Source organism: Acomys minous (genome assembly GCF_964271855.1).
Source record: "Acomys minous genome assembly, chromosome: 11".
Taxonomy (NCBI): Eukaryota; Metazoa; Chordata; class Mammalia; order Rodentia; family Muridae; genus Acomys; species Acomys minous.
In genome coordinates this window covers 114,256,621-114,263,533 of record NC_140492.1, presented here as the reverse complement: position 1 = coordinate 114,263,533, position 6,913 = coordinate 114,256,621, and positions in this window count along the sequence as shown.

The window sequence follows — 6,913 nt, the reverse complement described above, 5'->3', positions numbered from 1 at the left end:
ATGGGCAGTCATAATTCACCTTTAATTCTCTGTGAAGTGACTCATGATACTAACAAATAATATTGTTTTCCATGTATATTCTTATTTAAATGAGATTATGGATACATCAAGAAGTAATTTGCCCATGCTTGTGCTGAGAATATTGAACAGAATCATTGTTTTTTAACACCAAGATTATTTATTGAGTTCCAAAGATAGATTTAAAAATTCTTATATTACTTTTTAAAAACCTATCTGAGCACTTTATAAGAGCCTGTGAGTTTATAAGACTTAAAATGCAGACAAACTTAGGAACAACTTGTAATTACTTAGTTACAATTTTTACCAAGAAACTAAACTCTAACAGGAAGAAAATATTTTAAAAGGCGTAAAGGACTCTGAGCATGAGAGAATTAACGTCCCTGGTGGGCACAAACCTTCTAATAAATTAAGCCTTTACTCACCTTCCAGCCTCTTAACACACTAATAAATAATGACACGTGTTATCTGATGAAGGGTGACTTTTTTGTCTATGAAAAACCAGAAATTAAATAGTAAAATGTTTAAAAGAAGAGATGTAGTTTTTAAACATTTCTTTCTACTTTTTTTTTTGTCTATAGTCATCTCTAAAATAGTAGACTTAGGCTTTCATCTCAGATACATTTATGAATCCTTCCATCATATCCTGCTGTGTCATTCTGGGAAATTTTCTCTGCTGGAAACCATATCTGAATTTGATGGTATGCTGGCTAGTTTTAGGTCAACTTGACACAAGTTAGAGTTATTTGGAAAGGAGAAACCACATTGAGAAAATGCAATAGATTGGTTTGCAGGCAAGCCCTCGGGAAGTTATTTATTTATTTATTTTGATTGATGATTGATGTGGGAGGACAGTGAATACAATCCTGGGCAGATCACTTTGATGCCGTCAGAAACCAGGATGAGCAAGCCACAAGGAGCAGTCATCCTCCATGGCCTCGCCCTAAAGTTCCTGCCCTGATTCCTCTGATGATGAGGTACAAGTTGTAAGATGAAATAAGGTCTTTTCTCCCCATGTTACTTCTGGTCACTGTGTCTTCTCTCAGCAATGGAAGGCCCAGTCAATGCTGGTGGAAATTTTATGTACCTCTGTGGGGAATCGATGGGGCAAGTGCTAGGATAGAACTTGGCCCATGGGCCATGTTTATTAGTGGTAATCATAAAATAAAGGGAGATTTTATATATATGCCCTTTAGGCATTTTCCTCCGGAAAGAGATGCGCTCACGTACTTGAACATATGATCATTTCACTGTGAGCATCTCTCATGTATTGATCATGGATATGCTTATTGATCTTCATTTCCTGAAACATCTATACATGGTGTATGAGTTACTCAGGTTTTTATATAAACCACCAGATTTACTTCAATTGGATCTGAGAGTCAGTAGGACTTTGTGTATGCATGGGCCTCTTAATTATTTATTCAAGGAAAGATTCACTTGATATTACCACCACCACCACCACCATCGCCACCGCCACTGCCACCGCCACCTCCACCATCACCACCACCACCACCACCATCGCCACCGCCACTGCCACCGCCACCTCCACCATCACCACCACCACCACCACTGCCATCACTACCAAATACAAACAAGATGGATTCATCTTCCGAGGTAAAGCTGACATTCTAAAGCAGTCAGAGGCCTTCAGTATATTTTTAATTTCTGTCTTTAAGAGGCTTTCTGTTCTCTCATGGAAAATATGTATTATATAATTTTAGATACAATAATATAATGTAGCAATAACCCAATGTGGGCTGATACAGGTCTATAAATATTAATTCTAAAACTGACGAGCGTGGCTCTTATGGGAGAGGGGGAAGGCAGACCTAAATAAATTAAGGTTTGAATAAAGCTGAGTATAAGTTCGCAGAGGTAAAGGGAACACTGTTCCGGAAGAGCAAGAAGGTAAATGTGGAATTCTGCATAGGCAACTGGGGGAGACAGATGCACTGGGATTGGACAGGGGTGAGGCAGACTCGAATGTCATTTTGGATGGGATGATTTTGAAGAATTTTGAATAGGAATTTGCTGTTATAGTCAGCCAGTGTCTGAGCATAACAGAGAGTGGGCTTTAGAAGATTCTTCCCTGTTAACTCCTTTGATCTCCAAGCAGCTATGGACTGAGGATGGATTAGAGTTTGATGAGAGAGTTTATTTTCACTTTTGATTAAAAAAAAAAGGGGGGCAATCTGCAGAATCTAGACTCTATCCCTGGGGAAGGGGTGTTGCAGATCCCTGTCACTTACTGTTGATCTACTGACAGTTTCTGGGCGGTGGCAGCCATGGCATCTAGCTGGATACCCACCAGTGAGAGCGTTCACTCCTTCCTGGTGGTTAGTTTCAAACAGAGGGTCACACCGTGGCCCTCGTCGGATTCTGTGGGACACTTCTCAAAACAAAAATTAATGCATATGGAAAAAGAGAAAGTGGGGTGGGAAGAGGTGAGAAAGAAATAGGAGAAGCCATGGGGAAGTATCCAGAATGGAGCGTCAATGATAGCGTCAGAAATTAAAAATATTGACAAACTATTTTAAAAAATCATTAAATTCCATTGTTTTAAAGAGTCTTTTGAAAGTCTTAAAGTCAAATTGTGTAATGACGCAGGTGAGAGCATGGGGGAGACTTCTGATTACAGGTCAATATTTGTCAGCCTTAGAAATGTCACTGCCAAAGTAAGAAGTTAGGGGGGGAAAAGGATCCTCAGTATTCAAGTTTTAGCCCTGAAAAATTACTCATTTGTTTTTCTTGAAGGAAATTTTACAAGCACCTTGCATGGGTATTCTGGCTAGCTTAATTCTGTGCTTTTACTACTTGGCCTAATTTGCTTAAAGGGTTTGGACGTGGAGTAGCAGAACACGCCAGCCATGAATCTCATCAGGTGAGGACGCCTTTAAACGTCCCTCATGTCTTCTTCCTGACTCTTATGATATTCTGGGGACCCTGACAAGCACAAAAGCAGAGATCAGTGAATCCCTCCGTCTACTTATTCATCAATGTGGAGCAGGTATGGATCCATTGTGCAAACCTGGGGACGTGGGAATTCGGTAGACCAGAGCTTTGTTCACACGATATTTCTACTTTGAATGCAGTGTGACTGTTGTATTTCTTTTCCCAATGCCTGGGTAACACACCAATGTCCACAGCAGAAACAAGTGGATTGGAATAATCCTGAGTGAATACAATGAATGGTTCTGTTTTCAGCTAACAAATAGAGTTCTATCCCTGAAAATGTTGAGCTATTAAATACCAACACCAACACACACACACACACACACACACACACACAAGCCCACGATTAACCATTCAAAATTTGTAATCATGGGATAATTCACGATTATTATCCCTTTTAATCTGTGACTGTGAAGCCCACCACTTTTGGCTTGGCAGAGCACAAATACCATGTCTACCTTTGGTGCCCTTTACATGGGTGGCAAGCATGGCGGTCTTTTGTATACACATTCACTGATTTTTATCATGCATATACTAATATTGCTTTTTCTGGCTCTAAACAAACAGCACAAATCTTGGAGAGCTAAGAAGTTAAAATATAGCAGCAGTACATCACACTTTTAAAGAGCATTTCATTATTAGATGGGTCATAACATACTCTTTGTACATCATTTAATTGTTATGTATTTAAAATGAGATGCATATCTAATATTCTTTTCAGGCTTTCATATGCTTCAGATTTATTATATCAGTTGTTAGGGGCAATGACATCACAAGATGAATGTAAAGTAATGATTGCTTTAACATTTAAAAAGCTTAGAGTGTGCCGATTATTCAGGCTGCTAAGTGAAAGTACAAATGTCAGTTTAGCTATCTGTAATCTCATACTGTTTAAAGGTTCATGAATTACACATGCAGTGGGTAGAAATGGAGGAGCTGAATTTGACTAAAAGACCTTTTTCACACACAAAAAAAAATTTGCTGAAACAGTTTCTTCTAATGTATTTTAGTGATTAATCAATTTGATTTAAAATGTTAGCATTATTTAAGGTCTGTACTTTGAATTTACTACGAACCCAGAACGTGTTTATATTTATTGCATCGACTAAGTAAACAGCTTATGCTTAATGCTTTTAAAATGTTCTCCTGTAAAATTTAGGTCAGTACTTACTTGTTAGCTCGCAGGCTCAAAGATGCATTGACATATCTGATGAACAGTGTGACTCTTTCAGACTTTATGCAACCTTTGAACTCCTAAGGCATTGGCAAAAGACATCCGTGTTGGCTGCTATTTTAAACTTACAGAGATTTTACTCACATTTATTTTCCACAGTTTTAAATTTTTTATCCTTTTTCTCCCAAATTATGCTTATGTTCTTTGAAGCTCAGTCAGTTCTATCAAGCAGGTCTTCTGAACTGAATCGTAGACACACTAAGAAGGCAGAGAGCCTCTGGTACCACAATGTGTCAGTACACATGGCTCCAGAGTATTTTATATTTTATACATTAGTTGGCCTTATTCAATACTAGCTATTCTTAATTATTCTAGAGCTATATTAATGAGGACACAAGTTGTGTTGTGTGGAAAGAAACAGGTTATCTGCTTCTTCAGAAAGTGTGTCATGGCTCTGATGCAGATTATTGCTGGTAAATGTTAATGGACAGAGGACAAATAATGGATATGAGTCAGTGAGAGATTAGGGGGAGAAAGAAATGCTTCGATTGTACATTGTTATCCACAAAAAAATCTTACTTATCTCTGCTAAAGGAACATTTCACAGATGTAAATCTTCTTACCCATCTGGGGGAAGCAAAAAGGAAAAATGATGAATGTCAATTGGAAGCACTTAAATCCTTCATATATATCATATATATCTATGTGTCTGAAAAAGGGAATGTATAAATAACTGTGGAAATAAATGCCAGTGTTCCGGCAATAAAATATTCTGGGACTATGTATACCCATCATGCAAAATGACCCACCGAATGCTGGGTATTCTATTTAAGACACTGGATCATAGAATCACAGCTGAAAATGGAAATTATAAGCCTGATTTGACTCAGCTACAAATCTGAGTCCAGGGTTCTGATGTAGGTCACTTAGCAGAGCACTTGCTTAACGCACATGAAGCACTGGGTTTCACACTCAGCACTGCACAAGCCAGGTTTGGTGATATGTACATTAAATCCCAGGACTCAGGAAGTAGAGGCTGGTGGATCAGGAGTTCACGGTTGTCTTTGGCTTCATAGGGAATTTGAATGCAGCCTCGGCTCCATGAGGCCTATCTTAAAAAAAAATTATGTTAATTATACTTATACTGTTATATATTATACTGTTAAATATCTGTGGCTTTTCTAAACAGTGCCCATTAGGGTGATCAGCACTGGTCATCATGGGCCAGATTATACAGCCAACCTAGAAGAGACTCATTAATAACGATCACAGGACACTTTCATTTTTAGTTTCCGGGAAGACAGTGGCCAACTGACTAGTTTAATTAAGTCTCAGTAGGGGAAAGGTCACGAGGCGTGGGTTGTGGCTATGGTTTGGAGTTGCCTGGGGTCTTTGAAGACTCACATTGTTTGTCATTGCTCCTGAGGCTGAAGGGCCTGGGAGGAAGGAGTGGATGAATGCGATGGACTAAAGTCTCGTGCAATAGCCAGCTCCATTCAGAGGAGGGGAGAGTTTACACTCAGAGGGTTGAGAAAAGCAACGAGTAAAGCTCATCTGATTTCAAGCTGTGTACAACGACACAGACAAGCCGAGGAAGACAAAGTCATGTTCTTCTGTGGAAGCACACAATGACAGTCTATTGTGTCACTTCCCCCTGGCAGAGCGGCCTTGCCAGGCCACAGAGGAAGAAGTTATAGGAAGTACAGATGGGGCTTGATAGGCTGAGGTCAGATGTTAGGGGAAGAGGGCTCCTTTTTCTAAAATAATGCATTTTTAATAGTTAAGGACACTTTATGTTTTTAAGTTCTCCTAAGAAAGATTTTCTTAAGTGACTTGAGACCTTTAGTTCCTGGAAACTTAGCACTGGTTTTGGGTGGGGAGTAAGTGTAAACTGCAGTGGTACTTTATAATAATATCCTAAATTCTCTCCATAACATCCACATTTCCTAAAATACATAGATCTTGGTTCACAAGACTTCTGCTCAACATTTATTGGATAAATAATTACTTGTGTGACAGAATCTTACTGGAAGCCAGGTAGCTGGACAGAGGCAGGTTTCTAAATGGGAGTCAACAGCTGTACATTGAGGTATATTGAGCTGTAAAGAGTGCCGGAGAATAGGGACAAAGTTTGTGGCTTGTCAGGGAGACCTACATGAAAAGCAAACTAACATACCAGGAGTTCTGTGTAAGGAGACTACCCAAAGGTAAAGGAAGGAGATAGATATTATAAAGGAATGAGGAAGATGTAGCAGACAGAAAGAAGGTCCCATACAAATAAGATGTGGGAGAGGTATCAGACGTTGTGACAGACACACACACACACACACACACACACACACACACACACACCTGTGAGATTAACATCCAAGATGCAGGACAACCAGGAGGTCAAAGCCAGAAACACCTACATGAGTTTATGGGATAACAAAGGTAAATAATCCATCTGAGGGCAGGGTAGATGACTTTGCAGGTAAAGCTACCTACTAGCTTCCAAGCCTGCTGACCTGAGTTCAGTCACCTATGTGGTGAAAGGTGAGAATCAATTAAATTCCCACAGGTTTTCCGCTGACCTCTATGACCACAAACATACATAAGTAAATAAATAATGTTGTATTATATTATTTATGGACAGAGCCTTTCTACAGATCCCTGCCTGTCCAGGAGCTTACTGTGTTGACCAGGCTGGCCTCAAACTCTCAGAGATCTACCTGGCTCTGTCTCCCCAAGTGCTGGGATAAAAGCATAAGCCATCATGTCTAGCAT